Raw genomic sequence first — 26,468 nt, forward strand, 5'->3', positions numbered from 1 at the left:
GGTGCTTAATTTACATCGTATGGTTCTTAACCATACAATGGTTCTTATAGTTCTTATGTTACCTTCTTATGCAATTGCAGTGTCTTCTTCATTCGCTAACCTGCAGGAACTGATCTGCTGCCACCTCTACTGAGAAACAGTAAAATGGTGGTAGTTACTGAGTTTTTCATATGAGCAGGAAAGTGATTGCAAGATCTTTCCTAGAAATAAAATTACTCATTTTAAATTGAAGTGATTGGTTAATAAAAAGTAAGGTTTTAAAGGAAAAACTGTTTAGTTTGGATTTATATGCAGAAGCTGGCACACAAAAACACATGACCCTGCAAAGGTGGATTTCATTTTCAAAACTTTGAGAACCACTGTATGCATAGAAACATGTTGCTATGCTATAGATACTATTTCAGATTTGTACCTTCTAAGGGACCAGCCATGTCTTTTAAAGAAAATAAATCCCAAACACTTAGAATCTATACTTTTTTAAAAAAAAAAATCCTTCTGTTGCCTGGTGCAATACATTTCTGTTGCTCTTCCTTCTCCCTTGAACCTCCTCAGCAAGCTTACACATCATACTCTGGTTATTTAAAAAGCTTGGAAAATGTCACTTATTTATAGTCAATGAAGAGAGACAAGACCTTCTAGTAAACAGTCAATCTGATCTGTTCTGATTGTATACTTCAGGATGCTATACCCATGTCCTACAACTGCCTATTCCTCTTCACTGATTGTAAAGGGAGCATACACCCAGTCTCAGACATAGTTGTCTTTACTGTGGCAATCTACATGTAGTCAGGTGATGACCCCCACCTGAGGAACAGTAGCTCTTTAATATAAAATGAAGAAGCACAAGTATTTCTTTTGACATGTAGAAGGCTGAAATTAATGACAACTACTCTAGAAGCAGAACAGTATGCTATGTAGTCTTACTCAGTCCAAAATTAATAAAAAAAAAAAAGAAAAAAAATTTCTCCAGTTGATCACCAATCCCAAATATTGTTACTCAGGTCACTAACTCAGAGTAGTGTCTAGCACAGGTAAGTTTATGGCTACAGAAAAAGTCAGATGAAAGATTCTAATGAGATTTAATTCCTTAGACACACTACAATAAATCATCTAATTGCAATATTCAGCTACTCAGTTCATTGCTCTTACTGGGGAAAGAAAAAAAAAGGTTAACTGTTAAGACCCTGCACATCAGAAGAAACAGAAGGAACAGCAGAATATTTACAATTCAATAATTAATTATCTTGTTGATCTGATACAACAGGAACATTCTAAAGGACTGATAATTCTTATGAGTTTTTGTCGTGGCTTAGCCCCAGCCAGCAACTCAGCACCACGCAGCCGCTCGCTCACTCCCCCTACCCCGATGGGATGGGGGAGAGAATCGGAGGAGTAAGAGTGAGAAACACTCCTGGGTTGAGATAAGAACAGTTTAATAATTGAAATAAAGTAAAATAGTAATGATAATAACAACAATACAATAATGATAATAATAATAATGATATACAAAGCAAGTGATGCACAATGCAATTGCTCACCACCCACTGACCGATACCCAGACAGTTCCCGAGCAGCAATCGCTGCTCCCCGGCCAACCCCCCCCCAGCTTCTATACTGAGCATGACGTCATATGGTATGGAATAGCCCTTTGGTCAGTTTGGATCAGCTATTCTGGCTGTGCCCCCTGCCAGTTTCTTCTGCAGCTGGCAGAGCATGGGAAACTGAAAAGTCCTTGACTAGCATAAGCACTACTTAGCAAGAACTAAAAACATCAGCGTGTTATCAACATTCTTCTCCTACTAAATCCAAAACACAGCACTTATTCCAGCTACTAGGAAGAAAATTAACTCTATCCCAGCCAAAACCAGGACAGTTTTTATATTAATTTTCTCCTTGGAGATAGTATCTGCCATTCTAAAAAGCCATGTACATAGCTTGAGGTGAGGAACAAATTTATGGATCTCCAATCATACTGGGTAAACCACACTTCTTGACCACCCTTACATTTTAAATCTATATGATACTGAAAAAATGTTGCCGTAGATGATGTAATTTCTATTCTACAGCTAGTGTTCCCATGCACAGTAACGTGCATGTTTTAAATTCAATTTTCATCAACATAGCTGACAAATTCGGGAAACGTCCAGATCCTTATGCCTTAATGAAGATACTTCTGAGTCATCTGGATATGCAATTACTCATCTCTGCAGTTTTTCTGTAAAAGAGTTAACCACCCAGAATCTTTGAGTTTTTAGCATATAAAGGCTTGAAAATGTATCCATCTTATTAAAAGCAAAATTTCAGGAATATTTATAGACATCAGTTTCCAAGCTGGTTTTTTTTTTCCCCTGGAATGAGCAGTTGGTTATTGCATTCTCTGTCTCCAGAAGAAACCTTGTGTAACCTAGGCTTTTCCAAATTTTTTCCAACTCTTAAGTGGTTTGCGCACAAATGCTGACCTGATTCCTAATAGTTTGGTTAAATAAAGAAGAAAATCCAGTAGCATTGTAATTGTACTATCTGGTTTTGTGAAAATTTTTTTGTCTTTCTCCAAGTAAAATACAAATTGCATTTTTATTACATTGCATAAGAAAGAAGCAGTTTCTTCCATGATAAAGAAAACAAAGAAAAATATACTAATGTCAGGGAAGAAAAAATTTAAAACTTCTGTTTGTTGACTAAAATTCCATTAAGTTCCGTAACATCTCTTGGTGTTTTGCTTTACTTTGTTTGCTAATCCTGCTGCGAAAGCTGCTATTAGGTACATCAAGTAAAATCATGTTAGACTTGCTCCAGCATAAAATGACCTCATTTTAAAGAGTTAAGGTCACATGCAGAAATTTTAAAATAGTCATTTAATTTCCATAGTAACAAGAACAGAATTTTTAGAAACAGAGATATATAGATACCTATAGTTGATAAGAACTTGTGTCATTTCAATATAGCTTAAGATAATTACACTATTTTTCCTACTTTTGTGCCCTTTATTCTCAGAAAATACTCTGCATCCATTTCTCATGAGGACATAAAGAATTTTACAAGACAAAAGTTTCTTCCCTAATGTTTTTTTGTGTGTGTGTTTGCAAGTGTATCACATTTGCTATCTGGAGAACTAGGTTGTTTCTTAGATAATGGAAAACCACATACAATTTAAATGTCCAGATTGTTTCACCAGATAACTCAGGTATTACACTAAAACCTAGAAGTTATGTGACATATTTTATTATGATTTATGGACAATCACTTGAGACTTGCTGTAGTCTGAATTGTAATGTACTGATGTACTGATGGGTAAATAGGAGGAAGGATAAACAGTCACAGGATGGCATTGCATATACAGAATAGAAATTTCCATCTAAATGACAGTGACCATTCTCTACCTATCCTTTATTAGGCAAAAAAAGGTAAGAAAAGTGGTAAGGTGATCTCCAGAAAACTACAACTCATTATGAAAGTATTGATTATTGATATTTATTGGATTTCTAAAAAGGAAAGTTCCTTTTTGGTTTTCCAGTTGTGTTTATAGTTATTTACTATTTGGTGAATTAGTGCTGTTAAGTCATGCATTAGCTTAAACTTCATTATAACTCTTCTGTAAAAATATAAATAAATAGATAATAATAGTGGAACAATTTGAGGCAGAGCCTGCCAAAATCATAATCAATTCATAGATTGGAGGTTTTAATTATATTAAGTACCCGCAGAAGAAACAGCATGTAGTGTTTCCACCACAATCCTCTTGTGAATGCTAGAAGAGGAAAGTAGTTTACAATGTGCATTATATAAAAAGGTGATCATGGCTACCACAGTGCTGCAGTCATCTTTGGCCAAGCAAAGAGCCTTGTGACATTGATTGTTACCAACAATGGCTTTTGAGTGGAATAGATTCCCATAAATTTTAATTTTCTTCTAGTAAAACTCTTGGAAACAGCAATATTTAAGGCCTGCTTAAATGTGCTATGAGGGCATTAGATCATCTTTCAGCCGATATTTTTACTTTCACACCAGATATAACCACTAGATGATCACTTCTTTTTCTATTTTGAATTAATTGAGTCATCTAACTACTTGACAGAAAGTTTTTTGACATATTTATGAGTTCTTGAAGCTACAGGATTTTCTGTCTTTCAACATTTCTTCCTGCAACAAAGTCACTTCCTAGCTAAGTCTTTCTGCATTGCCTGTTTTCCCATGGGGCACTCTTTTCATGGGTTATTCAGGGCTTCTGTTGGGTTACTCACTTTATTTATCATAGATTTCTTCTGGACAAGGAATTATTAGACAATCTGGCCTATGGTCAGACTGTTACAAGCATGATTAATTTACTGTAATGATTAACTTACTATAGCCCTCAACTTACAATAACTAGCTGAAAAATTACACTTCTTATCTAAGCTATTTTAGGTCTTTCAGGAAGTTGAGATAAATAAACATAAAGAAAGTGACTTATCCCCTCTTAAAATAGGTGCCTAAGTTGGATAACGCATCATCTAGGTAGCCTGTCTTCCCCCATTAACCAACTACAGTGGAAACCAAGACAAACAGCTTAGAGTAAACACTTTGGAGCTTTCTAAGTAATGCTATTTATGCACCTCAGCACCCTGTTTCAACAAGCTTTTTGTAAGTATAAACCTAAACCAAAAGATGAACCCAGTCTTGCTCTGAAACTCTTTATGCTTGGATAGAGATATTGCTTTAATTTAATTGTGAAGTAACTTCCTATTTGTTTTCTGTAGTGCAGACAGTGTTTTTTTAAGAACATGGTTCTTCACTGCAACAAACCTAACCCAGTAACACATGTGTAATCAACATTTCTTAATCTGACAGTTGACAGATTATTGAAGCTCAACCAACATAAACCAGTAACCATTCTGGTTCCCCAGAAGATGCAGTGATAATACAGTGAGGATTATAAAATTCTTCTCATTCTTTAGCACAGATTTTGGTCTCCCTTATATTTTCATAGAGACCACAAATGACATGAATAATATAGATGCCAGATTTGGCCTTTCAAGTATTTTGCCCCTGGCTTTTGTTAGCTGTGGGACTCATGTTGTTTTAAATAAGCAGCTCAGGTGACAGAGAGAGTAAAATACAAAGAGCATGAAATAATTGTACTAGCCCTCCAGACTTAATTTACAAATGACACTAAAGAGACAGAAAATACCTGTGTGAAAGGAGAATCTTAATTGTGACCTAGTTGGTTTTATTAATTAGGTCAGTGGAGCTGACCTAATTTTTTAATTAATAAATTGATTCCAAAGGAACACATGAAAATATTGCCAGACTTTCATAAACCAGGCAGGATAATTACATGGTAGAGATTACAAAACCAATTTGCAAGCACTAATTTTTCATTTGAATAACTAGGTTCTTACACAACAGTTTTAAACTATGCTGTAGCGTAGCTACAGTGTAGGTGGTACTCCTTACGGAGTTTATATAAATATAAAACAGCAAGTATGCATTTTTTTTCTCTCCCAAATTCTCTAGTCTGTACTACTTGGGAAAAGTTTATAAGCACATACTTTTTTTATACCTTTCCTGTATATTTCCAAATAGAAAACAGAGACAATTTTAGCAACCAGAGGACATTATCAAAACTGGGTAAATTTCCCAGAAGTTTTTTGCTAATAATGTCTTATGATTAGTATGGTTATTCTTTATACTCAATTTCTCTGCTGTTATTTTAATTATTTTCATTTTTATATTGCCTTAGAGCAGATTAAGTATTCCTAATAATTAGAGGACATTCTAATTGGTTTTGAATATTATAAATAAATCTGCAAGGTTCTTCCTTGGGGAAAAAAAAAAAAAAACGTAGACTTGATGAACTGTTTTATATTCCCAAAGGAATTCTGAACTCATTTAGGTTAAATTACCACTAAGATTAAACACATATTTTATATATCTTACAATTTGAAAATTAGTTGTAAAGAAACTAACATAGGGAAAAAAAGTTTGATAACATGAGTAAGAATGTTCATATTATACCATAACATCAGATCAATTTCTTTAGAGGAAATTTTAAAGAATGAGAATGGCTGAGTAATTGGAAATTACCTTTTATTAGCACTAGATCTGAAGCCAGTTCATTCCTGGTTTCACGTGGTCCATCTCTGCTCAGCCTAGTAAGGTCCACTGCAAGTTCTTACACAATATGTAAAAAGTGACACTTTATTGTGTGGTCTTTCTGTACAGAAGCTATATAATTCTGATACTGCAGTGCCTTGTACAGGCTCATCATCTGGGAACTCCAAGTTTACAAGTTTTTGAGCCTGATCTCTCAAATCCCATCAACACAAAACATCTGTTGAAGTCTAGGAATTTTAAGAAGTACAGAATCTAATACTTAGATACAAACTATAACATTCCATTCAATACTATTTAGAAATATCTCATTTCTATATCTCCTAAGATTTGCCCTGCACCTTACCTCTGGAGTGATAACTATCATCAGAAAGTTACAAGAGGTGTTGCCTACAACATTTCTGTAAGAAAAAAGTGTCCTGGTTTCAGTGGGGATAGAGTTAATTTTCTTCATAGTAGATGGCATAATGCTACGTTTTGGATTTAGCATGAGAATAATGTTGATAACACACTGATGTTTTGGTTGTTCCTAAGTAGTGCTTACACTAGTCAAGGACTTTTCAACTTCTCATGCCCTGCCAGCGAGAAGCTTGGAGGGGGGCAAAGCCAGGGCAGTTGACCCAAACTGACCAAAGGGCTATTCCATACCATATGATGTCATGCTCAGTATATAAGCTGTGGGGAGTTGGCCGGGGGACAGCAATCGCTGCTTGGGCACTGGCTGAGCATCAGTCGGCGGGTGGTGAGCAATTGCATTGTGCATAATTTGTTTTGCATATTAATATTATTATTATTATTACTATTATTATTGTTATTACTACTACTACTACTATGTTACTTTATTTTATTTCAATTATTAAACTGTTCTTATCTCAACCCATGAGTTTTCTCAATTCTACTCTTCCAATACTCTCCCCCATCCCACCGGGGCAGGGGGAATGAGTGAGTGGCTGTGTGGTGGTAGGTTAATGGCTAGGGTTAAACCACAACATTCAGAAATCAAGAACTCTAAATTCATAGATAAATTAATATGAACTCATCATCTTATTTTGGTAGAATCATAGAATCGTTTAGGTTGGAAAAGACCTTTAAGATCATCCAGTCCAACCATTCACCTAACACTATCAAGTCCACCACTAAACCAATTAAGGGTAGAATAATACCAATTAAGGGTAGAGTAATAATTAATTTCATGTTTCCTGGCTTGGTGGCTGGATTATTTTTTAATGAAAGTAAAACTAGGAATAATTAAGATTGGAAAGAACCTCTAAGATCATCAGTCCAACCATCAACCCAACACCAACATGCCTACTAAACCATGTCCCAGAGTGCCATGTCTACCTGTTTTTTGAACACTTCCAGGGATGGGGACTCCACCACCTCTCTGGGCAGCCTCTTCCAATGCTTGACCACCCTTTCCATCAAGAAAGTTTTCCTAATATCCAATCTAAACTTCCCCTGATGCAACCTGAGGCCATTTCCTCTCATCCTGTCACTAACTACTTAGGAGGAGAGACCAACACCCACCTCACTATAACCTCCTTTCAGGGAGTTGTAGAGAGCAATAAGGTCTCCCCTCAGCCTTCTCTTCTCCAAGCCAAACAAACCCAGTTCCCTCAGCTGCTCCTCCAGCAGATCAACATTCCCACCCAACTTGGTGTCATCTGCAAACTTACTGAGGGCGCACTCCATCCCCTCATCCAGATCATTGATAAAGATATCAAACAAGGCTGGCCCCAAAACAGCCCTGGGGAACACCACTTGTGACCCGTCACCAATTGGATTTAACTCCATTCACCACAACTCTCTGGGCTCAGCCATGCAGCCAGTTTTTCAGCCAGTGAAAAGTACACCTGCCTAGGCCATGAGCTGCCAGCTTCCTTAGGAGAATGCTGTGGGTACACTAACTCTGCTAATAACTGAGATATGTAATAAGGCAGGTATGGTTTTTGTTAAATAATTCTTTTCAACAGTAAGGAACAATGAATTCTAAGTATATCATGGAGCATGATAGATTGCTCGAAGCACTGGGTTCTAAGTCAGGAGAGAAATGCTATGTTGCAGGCTGGCTGTTATCATACGCAAAATGCTGAGGTCACTTCACTGCTCTGTGCCTTTGTTTCCTTGATTTTAAACTGGAACTTGTCTGTATAAACTAGACTTACATCTATGTATTAATTTACTACATTACTTCCAAACTGACTAGTAGTTGTTGTTGTAGTAGTAGTAGCAGTATAAATTCCTGGATATGGGCTCACCAAATACTAAAATTAATCTATGAATCTATGATTATCAAAAGACAATAACAGCAAGTGAATCAAATTAAAATTTAGGTTTTTTTCTTTACAAAAATAGGAAATGATAATTGGGTTTAATGATATCCACGTTGTTCTAAGATCTTTTGGTATATTGATCATTTAAAATCTCCATTAATACTTCCTGAGTTAGGGAAATAATTGCATATTAATTTGGGACCCTGGTCAAGGACCAACAATGATTTCCAGGATCAGGGCATGTTCTAGCTGTGCCCATCAATGCCTTCCCAGTTCTGCAGATTATCCTCCTGAGAGTCAAAAATGTCACTGATGCAGTTAAAAGTTATAATGAATAGTAATGTGGCAACAGTAGTATGCTCATTTAGACATATGCTATGAGTGAAACCTACCCAAAAGGACTACTCAGACAAAATGAATCTTGGACTGTATGTGCCTCATTCCAGCTCTTAAGATTGCTCTGGCATCCACTGAGGAAAACAAAGAAGCAATGATAGTTGTCATGGGCAGGCCTATCAGAAAGCACTAGCCTGGACTACATTTGCCCCTCTCTAATGGTTTAGAGCTGCACAGGAAAAACACACAGAAGCACAGGTGAATAGTTAACAACATTACTTCCTTGTAACACACTTGAGGAGAGACCACAGTGTGACGGTCACCCATGTAGCAATTGCTTTATTGGCCTAAGATATGGAGAAAGTCAAGGACATTGGCCTGGGGCTATGTGAGAGGCCATTGGAGGCTTATTCAAAACACTAAATAGCTATATCATTAGCTCCTTAGAGGGGAACTCATCCATGGATGTCCAACACCATGCAGAAGGCTAATCTGGAGTGGGAACAGCTGCATGGAGAGCCCAGGCTGCCAGCCAGCCCCTAGCACCATTGAAAGGTCAGAGTGAATGTCCTGGTTCCCCAGTATTATGGTGCCAGACACAACTGGACCAAAGGAGCAGGAGCCTTGGCTGGCATAAGTATATTTGTAGAGTGTATGCTTGTCCCAGAAATCTTAAAATAGAAATTACTATACAACCACTATAGCTATCCTCCTTAGTAAATAAATTTTAGATTTTATGTTCCTGAATGGTGTGGATTGTTCTTGTAGCCACTCCACCCTGTTCCCTTGTGATGGCATACTATTATGTGTTGGTGTGTACTTTAAGAAATACTTCTGTACAGAAAGTGGAAATATGGAATTAAGACCATATAACAAATCAAAACTCCAACTTTATGGATACTCTCTGTAGAGGTAGCCAAACACAATTTAGAGGCATAACAGTGTTTCCCAGTTCCCAAATAAAAGATATTTATCATTATTGGAACTGACTCCTGGTGTTACTATCAGGAAGCTTGTCAGCACATATACTTATGACTACAAAGCAAGCCCATGGTATAACTCCTTTGTTGATGATAAGACCACAGGTTCTTCATAGGACTAACTGATGATACAAAGGAGAACAAGCATGATATAGGTTTTTCTTTAGAATCCTAGCAATTTCTTTTAATCAGATTTCTTCAAGATAAGTATGTACTTGGGGGAAGAAAACTCATGTGGTAGGATGCTTTCTTTCATAAATCTCACTATGCTTCCCAGTATAATTTTTCACTGTCCTCACCCTGACTTCTGACTACATTACTCCCTAGTTGCCCCTTTCATGAACTCTGAATTTTACTCATAACTCCTTAATAACAGAAAACATCCCTAATCAACAGCTAAATATGAAGTGGAGAGAGAAGGAAATGTGAAAGGGTAAAACATAGAAGCAATGCCTCAAAAAACTAGCTAAAGTTTTAAGCTGAGGGCTGACAGGCAGGTATATTCCAGAGTTCTGGTACTTACTTCATCAACTCATAATAGCTATAATTTCCTAATTATCTGCTCCAGTGCAATAATGAAACCTTTTAGTCTTTCACTTTTTCCTGCAAGAAAATAATTTAAGTATCTGCAATTCTACTGTTTTCTTTACCTCAGGATTCAGAAGAGAAAGACCTTAACATTATGTTATCCTTCACTAGCTATCCATCCTGCTGCTGTAACGTTCTTAAGTGTAGTATTTAACAACTTTTTTTCTTCTTTGCCATCCCTTCCTTGCCAATTATCATAGCTTTTCCTAAAAATTTTAGTTTTAAATTATTTTTACACCATATGTTCTCTTACACTTTGGAGACAATAAAGTTCCAAGTTTCTTTCTGCATGGTGTATCAACTTACATTATATGAAAACTCAAGAAATTGTTTGCATTAATCTTGATAAAAACAAGAACTTCATCTTATGTGCCTGCATATACCGAATTAATAAAATTTTACTATTAGAAAGAAACTGAATAGAATGCAAGTATGATGTGATAAGGTGCTGTCATAGAGAATACTAACAAGAAAAGGGAGCAAGAGTTATTATGGGGGTAATAATGGGTAATTTTTGATGGGGAGGCATCTTGCAAAGTAGCCAAAGATGTTCCTCCTAACCATGAACCAAGCCTCTACAGGCTTGAAGGAGCTGACCCAATAAGAAGGTCAGTAAGTCGTAGCACATGTGGAAAAAGAGACATACAGAGTATAGAGAAAGCAATCCTATTTCTAGATAGCTGTGGGGTCAATTGGTATGGGGAAAGTTTAAAAATTATGGGAAAAGTAAGTAAACTGTAGCTACTATTCATAGATATTAAGCTTTTTTTCCTTCTTCTTTTTCCTTTCTTTTATATTCCATAAACCTTGGGTGAACCAGTAAATTAGATTTTGTTTTGCAGGAGAGAGTTTTTGCCATTAACAATCAACTGCTAGCATCAGTGTGAAAGACTTCACAGATGCCAAGCTCTGCTATGCCTGTAATGTTAGTATGATCAGGAAATATAGGGCTCAGTGCAGAGATTCAGCCTACCAGTTCTGGAATGGTATAGTGCTATCCAAAGAGGAATGAAGTGACATAAAACCTTTCCCAAAGAACTGTACTTTAAAGGAACTGAATGACTCTAAAGTTGTATCTGTACAGGAACTGGTAATGGTAATTTCCTTGCTAATACCACCTCAAACAGCACACTTGTCCCTGCCGTGCTGAATAGCAACTGCCAAAATCAATGCCCCTTTTCAGTCACTGACAAAAAGCTCTGCCTTGAGCTAGTTTGCAGAACCAAGGAGGTCAGCAGCAATAAGAAGCTTAAAAACAACAGTGAGGAACTGAGTTTCTCTTTGTGCTGTTCTGTGACTCTTTTCATGTCTCTCTGACATGATGGGCACATTTTAAAAATACATAGATAATTTAGACATCATGCAAAGATGCTAACTGACTTGGGTACCCAAGTACTCTCTCTCACTAATAAGAACATGAGCATCCTGATTCACAGAACAATATGTTATTGTCCTCTAACCAAAGTTTTTACTATCCCCAGTGACAAGACAATTTAAAACACATGCAAGTCTACATAACAGTTCTAATTGTTGTATTTGGCAACAAATAAAAAAAAAATCTTTATCTCAAATATACGGGATCAAACAAATGAACAAAAAAATCCAAAACAACAAAAAAATCCCAAGTCAAAACCATCACTGTTTTTAAAGAGAAACTTGAGCTTTTTACTTTACACTTTACTTACTCTGGCATTCTTTTTGTACTTTGTGGAGTAAAAATTATTAAGGATTACCTTATTCATGGAACAATATATACTACAAATGAAACATCAAAAGAATAGCCCTCTGTAGCAGATCATATTGTAATGCTTGCAAATACATTGTTACAGCTTAAGATTTGTCTACCTATATCTTCATTTTACAGGCAAGGTTGATAATGACTGTGCATATAATATATTTTATTTGGATTTGTAGCAAGCCTTTGATCAAGTTTTACATGACAGGCCTCAGCTTAAAACTACAAGCTTCAGAGATCCAGATTAAGACGCAGAAAAGGATAAAGAACTAGTTAAGAAATAGACTAGTGATTATGTGGTGGAAAAATATAACTTAATGTGGTTTTATGTGGGTCAATGTCCGAAAGTGTTAACATCTGCAGAATGTGTGAGGTAAGTAACAACACCTAACTAACTGCCCATAAATGCAATTATGACACAAAGTAAACGGAGAGGTGGATGGCAGCTTTCCACAGGGGTGGTAGTGTGAGGGGAGCTGGGGTACATCCCCCTCAAGAAGCACAGCCGCCTTTTCTCAGGGGTGATTTGGGTGGCACAGGCCCACTGCTGCACTCAGGAGTGCTAGCAAGTACATTGGGCATCCTCACTTTGTGACTGGACATCAAATAATCACTATGAAAAGCTGTTACCTCCGTTACGTGCTTAAAATATTTGCCTTCCTGCTCACTTTCTCATGACCGATATCATTGACATGGCCAATAGTTCTGTCCCATATGCTCCGCTGTGGGACAAGGAGGGAGATAAGGATACGTTATGTCACTGAATTGCCTCTCCTGGGTGAATATCTTTCAGTGAGCTGGATAAAGTCTGTTAGTTTTTGGCACAGAAGAAAAACCCCAATAAAATTATATCAAAGTCTACAAGCCTTTAAAAATGCTTATATTTATTCTACAGAAGTAGAACAGTTCTGAGTTTCTCATGTTCATTTATGCGCATTGCTTTAATGCAAATTGAGGCCATAAATCCAAATGTAGAAATGTAAATAAAAGCAGACCAATTTGGTGCCATCGCTGGAATTTTGGGTTCTTCGATCACAGGCAGGTCTACATGGCACCGGGCCTGCTGGCGGCTGATGGAGATCGGCTGTCTCCAAGGGGGAAAAGGATTCTCGCTCAAGAGTTGGCGGGACTCATTGAGAGGGCTTTAAACTAGGTTTGAAGGGGGAAGGGGATATAAACAGGCCCGCTAGTAAGGAGCCCAGGGGCGGCATGGCAACATTGGGGGCAAAATCGACAGCCCAGCTTAAGTGCATGTACAGCAATGCACGTAGCATGGGCAACAAACAGGAGGAGCTGGAGGCCCTTGTGCAGCAGGATGGCTATGACATAGTCGCCATCACGGAAACGTGGTGAGACGACTCTCATGACTGGAGTGCTGCACTGGAGGGCTATAAGCTCTTCAGAAGGGATAGGCAGGGTAGGAAAGGCGGTGGGGTGGCTCTGTATGTTAGGGAGTGTTTCGACTGCATAGAGCTTGACAGTGGTGATGACAAGGTGGAATGCTTATGGGTAAGGATGAGGGGGAAGGCTGGAAAGGCGGATGTCCTGTTGGGAGTCTGCTATAGACCACCCAACCAGGAGGTAGAGGTAGATGAGGCATTCTATAAGCGGCTGGCAGAAGTGTCGCAATCGCTAGCCCTTGTTCTCATGGGGGACTTCAACTTGCCAGACATCTGCTGGAAATACCACACAGCAGAGAGGCAGCAGTCTTGGAAGTTCCTAGAGCATGTGGGGGATAACTTTCTAATGCAGCTGGTAAGCGAGCCTACCAGGGGAGGTGCCCCGCTTGACCTGCTGTTTACCAGCAGAGAAGGGCTTGTGGGAAATGTCGAGGTCGGAGGCCGTCTCGGGCTTAGCGACCACGACATGATCAAGTTCTCAATTTTGGGTGATGCTAAGCGGAGGGGCACCAAAACTATTACCATGGACTTCCGGAGGGCAGACTTTGCCCTCTTCAGGACCCTGGTTGGGAAAGTCCCTTGGGAGGCGGTCCTGAAGGGCAAAGGGGTCCAGGAAGGCTGGGCCCTCTTCAAGAAGGAAGTCTTAAGGGCGCAGGAGCGGGCTGTCCCCGTGTGTCGTAAGACCAACCGGAGGGGAAATCGACCGGCCTGGCTGAATAGGGAGCTTTTGCGGGGACTCAGGGAAAAAAGGAGAGTCTACCGCCTTTGGCAGAAGGGGCGGGCAGCTCAGGAGGAGTACAGGGATCTTGTTAGGTCCTGCAGGGAGGAAATTAGAAAGGCAAAAGCCCAGCTAGAACTCAATCTGGCCAGTGCTGTAAAAGACAATAAAAAATGCTTTTATAAGTACATCAGCAATAAAAGGAGAGCCAAGGAGGATCTCCATTCTTTGCTGGATGTGGGGGGGAACATTGTCACCGAGGACAAGGAAAAGGCTGAAGTACTTAACGCCTTCTTTGCCTCTGTGTTCAACAGCCAGACCGGTCATCCCCAGGGTACTCAGGCCCTTGAGCAAGAGGATAGGGATAGGGAGCAGAATGGAGCCCTCATAGTCCAGGAGGAAGCAGTTAATGACCTGCTATGCCACCTGGACGCTCACAAGTCTATGGGGCCGGATGGGATCCACCCAAGAGTACTGAGGGAGCTGGCAGAGGAGCTTGCCAAGCCACTTTCCATCATCTATCAACAGTCCTGGTTAACAGGGGAGGTCCCTGATGACTGGAGGCTTGCCAATGTGACGCCCATCTACAAGAAGGGCCGGAACGAGGACCCGGGGAACTACAGGCCTGTCAGCCTGACCTCGGTGCCGGGGAAGATTATGGAGAGGTTCATCTTGAGCGAACTCCACAGGCAAGTACAGGTCAACCAGGGGATCAGGCCCAGCCAGCATGGGTTCACAAAAGGCAGGTCCTGCTTGACCAACCTGATCTCCTTCTATGACCTGGTGACCCGCCTGGTAGATGATGGAAAGGCTGTGGATGTCATCTACCTCGACTTTAGCAAAGCTTTTGACACCGTCTCGCATAATATCCTCCTCGGGAAGCTGGCAGCTCACGGCTTAGACAGGCATACTCTTCGCTGGGTAAAGAACTGGTTGGGTGGCCGAGCCCAGAGAGTAGTGATAAATGGTGTTAAGTCCAGTTGGCGGCCGGTCACGAGCGGTGTTCCCCAGGGCTCTGTTTTGGGGCCAGTCTTGTTCAATATCTTTATCAATGATCTGGATGAGGGGATCGAGTGCACCCTCAGTAAGTTTGCAGACGACACCAAATTGGGTGGGAGTGTCGATCTGCTCGAGGGTAGGATGGCCCTGCAGAGGGACCTGGACAGACTGGATCGATGGGCCGTGGCCAACTGTATGAGGTTCAACAAGGCCAAGTGCCGGGTCCTGCACTTCGGTCACAACAACCCCATGCAACGCTACAGGCTTGGGGAGGAGTGGCTGGAAAGGTGCCTGGCCGAAAAGGACCTGGGGGTGTTAGTAGATAGCCGGCTGAACATGAGCCAGCAGTGTGCCCAGGTGGCCAAGAAGGCCAACAGCATCCTGGCTTGTATCAGGAATGGTGTGGCCAGCAGGAGCAGGGAGGTGATTGTCCCCCTGTACTCGGCGCTGGTGAGGCCGCACCTGGAATACTGTGTCCAGTTTTGGGCCCCTCACTACAAGAAAGACATTGAGGTGCTGGAGCGTGTTCAGAGGCGGGCAACGAAGCTGGTGAAGGGTCTGGAGAACAAGTCTTATGAGGAGCGGCTGAGGGAACTGGGGTTGTTTAGCCTGGAAAAGAGGAGGCTGAGGGGAGACCTTATCGCTCTCTACAACTACCTGAAAGGAGGTTGTAGTGAGGTGGGTGTTGGGCTCTTCTCCCAAGTAGCTAGCGATAGGACAAGAGGAAATGGGCTTAAGCTGCGCCAGGGGAGGTTTAGACTGGAAATTAGGAAAAATTTCTTTACGGAAAGGGTGGTCAGGCATTGGAACAGGCTGCCCAGAGAGGTGGTGGAGTCACCATCCCTGGAGGCGTTTAAAAAACGGGTAGATGTGGCACTTCGGGATATGGTTTAGTCTGGCCTACCCTTGATTAGTCTAGAGTGGGCTTGGTAGTGTAGGTTAATGGTTGGACTGGATGATCTTAAAGGTCTTTTCCAACCTAGATGATTCTATGATTCTATGATTCTATGAATTTTAAAGAGGTTTAGCTCTTTCACCTTTCATTGATTTCATCTCTGGGTATGTAGTTCTTAGGAAAAAAAATTCTAGTGTAATATTTAGGTATTTAAGCACTAATCAAAGAGATTAACAGAGCAACTTAAGCTTAAAAATTTGCACTGTATCTCACATGTATACTGTAGTAAAAGTTATGTCACATACATTCCAACATTTCAGAGATGAAATACTTTTAGGTTATCATTCTGGGGGAAAAAATGCAATTTAAAGATGTTTGGGTTTGCAACAGGACTTCAAGGCCTTACAGGAAAACATGTGCAAATCTTAGGCAAAAGTTATTTTCTGCCTGGAAAATGGAATCAAAATTAGCCAATGTGGTAGCACTGCAGTAGTGATTAGACAGAGCAGCTGGGAAGGCGACTTGTATTTTTTACTGGTTTTGGCTGGGATAGATATCCATCTACCTCTCTGTCTTCACAGCTCCTTTATGTACTGATGTTATCATGCTGCCCTTTGAGTTTTATCCAGATGAAAGATTTGGGGACAGATGAGAAGGGACAATGAGAGTTTTGATGTTCCTGATTTCAGGTAGAAAGACATTTTTGAAGTATCTGAATTTTTGCAATTTTTGTTGTCCCACATCACTCTTGAAAACTTTTTCCTTCCCACAGCAGGACTTCCCTCCATTAGTTTCCTGGAATTAACTAAATCAAGTTGGGTTTAGTACCTTTGAAGAGCATTATATATATTTTTTTTTTTTTTTTTTTTTAAGAAAGCATGCTAACTTTATTTAAATTTTGCAGCCCAACTAAATAATAAACACAGGAATAAAGATTGACTACAAATCTTGGTAGATGTCTGCCAATTTGTCAGACAGAAATATGTCCATGCATGCTATGCAGCTCATGCACAATGTCTCTCGCCCAGCCAAGATGGTGTGCAATCTGCTGCCTACAGATAGCCTGTTCATTCACAGCAAACCTTATGCTCCCTGAAAATCATGTACATGTTGCAGTGGGTAGACCTTGGCTAGCTGCCAGATGCCCACCCAGCTGCTCTCCCACTCCCCCCTCCTTAACAGAACAGGGGGTAGAAAGTAAGATGAGGAAAGTTGTGGGTCAAGTTATAGACAGGGAGATCACTTACCCATTACCATCATGGGCAAAATAGATTTGACTTGGGGAAAGTTAATTTGATGTATTGCCAACTAAAATACAGTCAAGTGGTGAGAAACAAAGACAAATAGAAGTAAACCAACATCTGTCCCCCAGCCCCCTTTCTTCCCAGGCTCAACTTCACTCGTTCCTTCTGAACTCCTCTACCCGACCTGGAAGGGGGCTGGGGGACGGGAAATGGGGGTTCTGGTCAGTTCATAACGCTTTGTCTCGGCCAATCCTTCCTCTTCGTGCTGTTCCTCTGCTCCAGTGTAGGGTCCCTCCCACAGGATACAGTCTTTCACAAACGTTTCCACTGTGGGCCCTTTCCATGGGCTGCAGTTCTTCAACAACTGCTCTAGCATGGGACCTTTCCATGGGGTGTGGTCCTTCAGGAACAGACTGCTCCCGCTTGGGTGCCCCAAGGGCCAAGGTTCCTGCCAGAAAATCTGCTCCTGCATGGGCTCTTCTCCATGGGCTGCAGCTCTTGCCAGGAGCCTGTGTGCTCCACAGGCTGCAACTTACTTCAAGGCCACATCCACCTGATCCAGCATGGGGTCCTCCATGGGCTGCAGGGGGACAGCCTGCATCACCATGTTTGATGGTGACATCATCATGTCATGGTGCAGATGACACCAAGCTGAGTGGTGTGGTTGACACACCAGGAGGACGAGATGTCATCCAAAGGGACCTGGACAAGCTGGAGAGGTGGGTCAGTGTGAACCTCATAAGGTTCAACAAGGCCAAGTGCAAGGTCCTGCACCTGGGACGGGGCAAACCCCAATATCAATACAGGCTGGGGGATGAAGGGATTGAGAGCAGCCCTGCGGAGAAGGACTTGGGGGTACCTGTAGATGAAAACCTGGACATGAACCGGCAATGTGCGCTTGCAGCCCAGAAAGCCAACCGTATCCTGGGCTGCATCAAAAGCAGCGTGGCCAGCAGGTCGAGGGAGGTGATTCTGCCCTTCTACTCTGCTCTGGTGAGACCTCATCTGGAGTATTGCGTCCAGCTCTGGGGCCCTCAGCACAAGAAGGACATGGACCTGCTGGACAGGGCCCAGAGGAGGGCCACCAAAATGATCCGAGGGCTGGAGCACCTCTCCTATGAGGCCAGGCTGAGAGAGTTGGGGTTGTTCAGCCTGGAGAAGAGAAGGTTGCGAGGAGACCTTATTGCGGCCTTTCAGTACTTAAAGGGTGCTTATGGGAAAGATGAGGACAATCTTTTTATCAAGGCCTGTTGTGACAGGACAAGGAGTAATGGTTTTATACTAAAGGAGAATAGATTTAGACTAGACATAAGAAAGAAATTTTTTACAATGAGGGTGGTCAAGCACTGGAACATGTTGCCCAGAGTGGTGGTGGAGGCCCCATCCCTGGCAACATTCAAGGTCAGGTTGGATGGGGCTCTGAGCAACCTGATCTGGTTAAAGCTGTCCCTGCTCACTGCAGGGGGGTTGGGCTAGATGACCTCTAAAGGTCCCTTCCAACCCAAAGCATTCTGTGATTCTGTGATTCTGTGATTCTATGATTCTATGATTCACTGTGGGCTGCAGGGGAATCTCTGCTAGAGCACCTGGAGCACCTCCTCCCCCCCTTCTCTAACTTTGCTGTCTGCAGGTCTGTTTCTCACAATTTTTTTCCTTGCTTCTTACTGCCTGTGTGACATTTTGCCCTTTCTTAAGCACCTTTGCCCCGAGGCGCCGCCATCTTGGCTGCGGGGCTGGGCCGTGCCCCGCGGGGGTCGGTTGGAGCCGGCTGGAACCGGCTGTGTCCGGCCCGGGGCAGCCCCGGCCGCTCCTCACAGGGGCCGCCCCGCAGCCCCCGCTGCCGCCGCCTGGGCACCCGCACCCGCTGCACAGGTTCATTGCTCATGCAGAACATCTTTACTCTGTAGGTGTAGTAATCCAACATATTTGTGAAGTTTTACCTTTATTGTGTGCACAGACCATTTGTATAATGAGTGTGTGTGAAGTAAAACTGAATTGTGCCCACGTGATAGATATGGTTGAAGTTTCTGAATGATTAAAATTATCAGATACTTCATGGACCAGAATTTGGAGAAGAAAAGAGAGACCAAATTGTGAAACAGTCAATCTTCCTGTTCAAAGATCTGAGCAGCAGAGCTCTTATTTCTGTATGAATAGTCCAAATTTGGCACATTTAAGTATTCTCTTTCTCTTCTGAGTTTTTCTTGTCAGAGCACATCCAGTTCCTCTTCTTTAACACCGTAAATGGTTCTCCTTATCTCCAAATGCTTACTATTTTGTTCCTTCACAAAAGTGTGAATATGTACACATTTTATTTTTTAATCCTACGTATTATGCATGATTATTCATATAGTCCTTGTCTTAATCCAAATGTCATCATCTCATAGTGAGTTTTATTCACCAACTACTATTTCCTCTGTACACCACAAAAATTATTCTCTTCATTGCTTTTCAGTCTATTGATTTTCAATATTGCTGGTTGCTCATCAGTCCTTGCCTGTGAAAACAGATCATACTTAAGAATTTAGTTTACTTTTTCTTTATTGTTATTGTATGTGTTCCTTTTAATTTATTATTAGCCACAACTTCACTGTCCCATCATGTTTCTCAAATGCCTCTAGGTAAATTCCTCTCTGCCTTACAATACTTGCACTTCATGCAAGGGACATATTGCAATTTCTCTTGGAGAAGTATCCCCAATTCTACTGAGGTTAATTACTTCAGGTAGGTTTTCTTAGAAATTGTTTTAGAGTATATTCTTTTGGATTTCTTTTAATCACAGAGCAGATGCTTTCACCTGAGTTTCTACGTTATCAATGTCCTCAATGCTCTTAAAACTAAAGAAACAACAGTACACAGAAAATGAAAATTAGCTCACTTAGGCCCAGAGCCTATGCTTATGTTATCACACAGAATCCTGAGGCATTTTAATCATTCAAATCATGGCTGACATTGCCCATTCTGCTTTAACAAAAAAAAAGAGATGAAACTGCAGAATGCTTAATAGCACAGGCCACAGAATACTGTTGTATTTTTACACATACAGTAACTGGAGAAGGATCTTAAAAAAAAATACTGGGAGAACATTGTTAGAGGTTTGATTAAACCTCTCCAACTCAGTAGGATAAATTGCATCTTTTATCAAAAATAGCAGAAATTATTAAACTTATTAGGGAAGCCTCCAAATTGAAACAAAATAATTGTAGTCACTTAGCCACTTGAGCTTTCTGGACAGAAGACCTATAGGTTATAATGCTAAAATTGCAGAGGTCAGAAAGAATTGAGAAGGATAAAAACCAGAAAACAGACAAAATTGGAGGGAGGAGAAGGAAATAAGCAATCTAACCACCAGATTAAATGTAATTCTGAGAAAGGACTACAAAGATTTTGGGGCATAATGAGTGAAGAACACATGTTTCAGTAAGCCAGGAAATTGTCTCTTGTAATTTCATTTCTCATAATATTCACCAAGTCAACATTTTGTATGGGTTTTTGGAAATACAGACATTACCTGAACAAGGCATTGGATCCTCTCAGCATGTTCTCCTCCTAACTGTAATAACCTACAACATCTCAAACCTTTTAGTATCTCATGTAAAAAGGGATAATATTACAATCAAAAAATGAAAATTATCAGGTGATATATTATAATTTCTTTCGATCCTGCACAGCATTCATATGAGAAAACTGCCTTGCAGCCTTCGTTTGGATTTTCATTGGATTCTCCCCTTCCCGCCCCACCCCCCGCATATTTACCAGTTATTCCAATGAGCCCTAACAGTTAAGATTAATATTTATTCAGGGACAGCAAAAAAGAGTTCTGAAGTATAGACACATATAAACAGCAGAATACATTTTCATCCCAACGGAATCAGTAATAAATGAGGGACAACTAAAAGTTCACACCAGAGCACAAGAATTTTTCAGAAATTTGTCCAGCAATCTAAGCCTCTGCACTCTCAGTCTAGAAACCATTCAGGGCTTCTCTGAGTTACAGCAAGCTCTGCATCATCTCATCTGAATCCCTAGGAAAAGTCTTTCTTTCCCTCATTTTGAGAAGCAGTTATGCATCTGTTCTCTACTTTTCTGAGATATCTACTACCTAGTACTGCAGATTCTTACCTCAGGAGCCATCACTTGGTCTCCTTTTCGGCCTCTGTCCTGAGCTGGAGGCACCTCACCCTGGTGGGCAAATGCTTAGGTGGAACGGGAGAAAGCAGGCAGAAAGCACCACGCTCCCAGACGTCTCCATCTGACCCAGAGTGCAGGACTGTTATTTTCTGTGGGCTTGTCCCACATTTTGAGGAAGCAGTACATGAACAAACCAGGTATGCCCTGTTACAACCACATGCTTCTGTAGTTTCATGAATGTATTCTAGAACTTATGCTCGAAATTGAAGATATATGGAAAGCTTCAAAAAGAGTTTTGTCCATTGCCTTCAGGAGATGCAGTTATGCCACTGTGATCATGGTATAAGAAAGCTATTTTGTACTGACAAACCAGAGGTCAGATAGTTAATTAAGAGTACATTACACTGAATCTTGCTTTTTTAAGCTTTTGCAATTTCACTTCACCCAAATTATACGATCTTGAGGCTAAGGATGGATAGCACAGCACAATCAGTATTCATTGAAGTCTGTTTCAGCAAAGGGCCTCCTACATGCTAACCCACAGAGAGTCATGGATGGTGGGGGAAAATGTAGAGGCAAAGTTATTTTGTTTCTTGTACTCAGCCTAATTACAGATATATAATGGGGTGACAGACTCACTGAGTGCCAAGTGTACCTGCAGAAAACAGAATTCATTTTCAAAATTTGTCTCAGTTTAGTGAAGCTGAGAGCAAAATGACAGAAGTGATAGCTTTAAGAAGAGGAGCACAGACTGGAATGCTTTTCCTTTTAAAAAATAATTATTATAACAAATGTTTGAAAAATAAAATATCCAAGCCTGAATATTTTTAAGTACGCCTTTGATAAGTATAAAAAAAGAACAGAAGACTTAATTCTGGTTACACGCATCTCTTACCAATTTGTTGCATTCACGTGTCCTGGTTTCGGCTGGGATAGAGTTAATTTTCTTCCTAGTAGCTGGCGTAGTGCTGTCTTTTGGATGTAGTATGAGAAGAATGTTGATAACACACTGATGCTTTTAGTTGTTGCTGAGTACTGCTCATGCTAGTCAAGGACTTTTCAGCTTCCCATGCTCTGCCAGGTACACAAGAAACTGGGAGGGGGCACAGCCAGAATAGTTGATCCAAACTGACCAAAGGGCTATTCCATACCATATGACGACATGCTCAGTATAGAAACTGGGGGGGTTGGCCGGGGAGCAGCGATTGCTGCTCGGGAACTGTCTGGGTATCGGTCATCGGGTGGTGAGCAATTGCATTGTGCATCACTTGCTTTGTATATTATTATTGTTATTATCATTATTGTATTGTTATTATTATCATTACTATTTTAGTTTATTTCAATTATTGAACTGTTCTTCTCTCAACTGAGGAGTGTTTCTCACTCTTACTCCTCCGATTCTCTACCCCATCCCATCGGGGTAGGGGGAGTGAGCAAGCAGCTGCGTGGTGCTTAGTTGCTGGCTGGGGCTAAACCACGACACAGGTTACAGAATACTTGAATTCCCACCAGTTACACAGAAAATTTTGTTATGGGCAAAAGGAACGCGGCATATATGCAAAGCTGAGAATTTATAGTTAGTCTCATTAAAGTCTTTAACAGTGTAATCAAAGAACTGTTACTCCAGTTACATCGATTTCAACACTCTTAAGTCAAATCATATGCAGGTAGAATGATGTATACACAAACTCTGTAGTATCTATCCCTTTCTCTGGCATTATGCTCAGCCTTCTACTGCTCCTCTGCATCCTGCGGTTAATGGCTTCAGGTCTTGGGGGTTTGGGGTCGCGAGTCATCAGTATACCAAGTCCTTTGATGGAAGAAGTATGATGCTAATGTTAATGGTTTCTTCCTTCTCGCTCTAGGATCTACTTGGGGTAATTTTTACACATATATTATCACATTCTACATCAGTTTTTCACCTGCAAGTCCACCATACTTCTGAATTTACTGTATATGGTGTAGTTTACATATAATGCATACTTGCTTGCTCTTTTTTTTGTCACCCCTATAACTGTTTTTTCCTAGCTCCCAAGGTTGTATCCCTTTGAGAACCAGTAGCTGAACACTGGTGAGTGGTTTAAAGACATTGAAGTCTGCTTTCACCTTGTGCCTGTATTTTCCAGGCTTCTGTGATCACCCTATCTCTCGATTCCCCCTTCTATTCTAGGTCTGCAACCTGTCACAGACAATAGCAATAATGTATTTACTGGGTTACAATGCTACAAATTTGCAATACAGGAATTTCTGATCCAATTTCACACTGAGTAAGAATGTACTTGTCCACAAAAATAGTACAGTACTTCATCTAAAAGAGAAATATTTAAATGTTTTGACAGTGATTAACATATTGACACTTCCAATTTCAACATTTCTTTCATCTAGCTGACCCTGGTAGCTCAATATTTTTTAACTGGAAATTTTAACCTGTTAATAGAGAATTAAAAGAACTTATGTCAATGATATCCCATACAACTGTCAAATAAACCTCTCAAAACTGAATGTTATGTTCTGTTTCCTGATAACAATCAGATTTTTAGTGATTTTATTTAGTTTCTCACAAAAGTAAATATCCTATGGTAAATGTATTTACATAAAGTTTCTAAGATCTATTACCCTTGTAATGCCTCCTCTTTCTTAGTCAGTGTTTAATGCAACTTTAATTGCCAATATTTAAATAGGTGTGAGTTTTAAAATACAAATTTTATTTAGAAAACCTCAAATTCAGCAGGTAAACAACAGAGATTGTATGTTTTATTCAATACTTGTGTTTTATACCATCTTTATGCTAATGTCCTTTTATCAATCATGACTACTCTTCAAAAGACAAAAGTAATTATTGGCTAACTATGATCTTTTCCACTGAATTAATGAAGCTGGTCACACAATCTGCTGTGGTTAGACAATGATACTGAGCACCAGAGTGGCACTGTAAAGTGGTAAGTGTTGTGTAAACAGAAGTTAATTTATGAAGTTTCAAGATAAAACAGAATAATCCTTCATATTTTCCAAATCACCAGCAATACTATTTCAACAGCTCTACAATACGCTTTCAAAAATGGATGCACTTTCAGAGAATTTTTTTTTATCACTTTGCCATGGTGATAAAGAAAATCTTCAAGATTACAATCCTTGGTTCAGAATATTATAGAGCCTCTGAAATAAGAAAGTCAATGCTTATTAGACAAAGAGATGACAGAAGAGAGAGGAAAAGCAAGAAACTAAAGATAAGGGAAACAACAGGAGCTGCTTGTTGAACCTAGTGACCTTATTTGCTGCTCTTAGTATGCTAAAAATTGTGCCAATCACTGAAAAAAGGGGGAAAAGTCCTTTTAAATTCAATTTTTCAGCACAGCAGTTGGATATTGTTGGATTTTTGTTTCCTGCATCTGTTTTCAGCATTTTTATTTTTTTCCCCTCAGGGTAATGCTTTAAAATGCAACTTGATGTAACCTAAAATGGAAAAAAACCTCCTGATAATACATGTGTAAGTTATTATTACTGACATGTATGCAAACTGCTAACGAGTGCTGTGTGCCCTTCATTCAGCTTGCATTATTTCCTTCACAAGCAGCACCAAAATTACTTGCGAAGAGTGAAATACAGCCTTGAACTAGTCTCAAAGCTTATTAAATATTTAATAAGTAATAAGAATCCATCAAAGGGTGGACTTTACCTTACCTGTGACAGCTGGAGGCAAGAATTGTTTTACAACTTGGCCTGAAAAGTGATTCTCTATGAAAATGACATGAGCATAAGAGGCAGGAAAAAGGAAAAACTATTCTATTGCTAGCATTTAAACATAGAGTAATCTATGAATAGCTGACTTACTGGCTTTTACATTTATTATTATGAGGCCCTAGGAGCTAGGAGCTATGACTGCAGACATAGTTATGTGCACTTATCTGTGTGTATAAGTTGAGCAACATGGAAGGCTTTGATCCAGTTTCAGCTCAAATTTCATCTTTCCTGCTTGTGCTACCAACTATTTAGACACCATAATATCTGAAGAGTTTTAGTGCTGTTACTTTGCACATAATTAAGACAGGATATGTAGCTCAGTGCTACTTTTGGAGAAACATACATACATTCAGCATTTCATATAACTACCCTTATCCTGAATAAGAAAAGAAGCTTGTGTTTCAGTGAATGTGATAAACTTGGAGTTTCCTTCCCATAATTCCCTATCTTGTATAAATCTAGGTTATCAATTCTAAGAGCTACTTATCACTTGTAGCATTGGAAACTGTTCCTTTAAATATTTTTTGCTGGAGGGGGTAAAAATTGAAGAAGAGATTAAAGTTTCCAATAAATTACCAACTTCAAAGCATCCTGAAGTAGGGGAATGAGAGGCTAAAAACTGTATCTGTGTGAAAAAATTCCTGCAAATGCAGAAGATACCCAGGTGAAACAGTGCTTTACCCAGGGTCTCTGAGCAACAAGCACCAGTGCAGAAGAACAGAAAGAAAGCAAACTTATGTAATATGATCATAGGTCCCATTGCATTTTTTGCATTTTTTCCCCATTAAATCAGACAAGAGCTACTTTAATAAGCAAGAAATTTTAGAACACTGTCATTCTGCACATAACTAAGCATGTGGGAGACAGCGTTTCAAACTGAAATTAAAAAAAAAAAGTGTAACAAAATTTTTGAATGTCAAAACTCTTAAGAGATGGTGGAAGTCATTTATCTCTGATAAGTGACAAGAATTGACCAAGTACTAGAAAAGGGTCTGAGACATCCTGAATTAAAATTAACCTTTAACAAAGTAGCTAGAAATTAATCAAACTAATTAAATTTTAATCAATAATTAAATATATAGAAAGTATAGAAATACTCTGACAAGGCTGAAAATTCTAATTTAATCCAAGAAAAGGCATTCAATATCAACCGAATGCATAGTTCAGAGCTCAGGAACACCAACAGTACAGCAATTTTATCGAAATGAGTACAGGTTAAGACAATGTGCATTTAAAAAAGGAAAAAACAAACCCTGTCAATTGGATCCATTTACAAACAGCTACAGTAAGCACTATGAAGAAAAAAGGACAACTGCAGCACCTCTAGCACAGATTAAT

This window comes from Pelecanus crispus, chromosome 1, assembly GCF_030463565.1.
Source record: "Pelecanus crispus isolate bPelCri1 chromosome 1, bPelCri1.pri, whole genome shotgun sequence".
Lineage (NCBI taxonomy): Eukaryota > Metazoa > Chordata > Aves > Pelecaniformes > Pelecanidae > Pelecanus > Pelecanus crispus.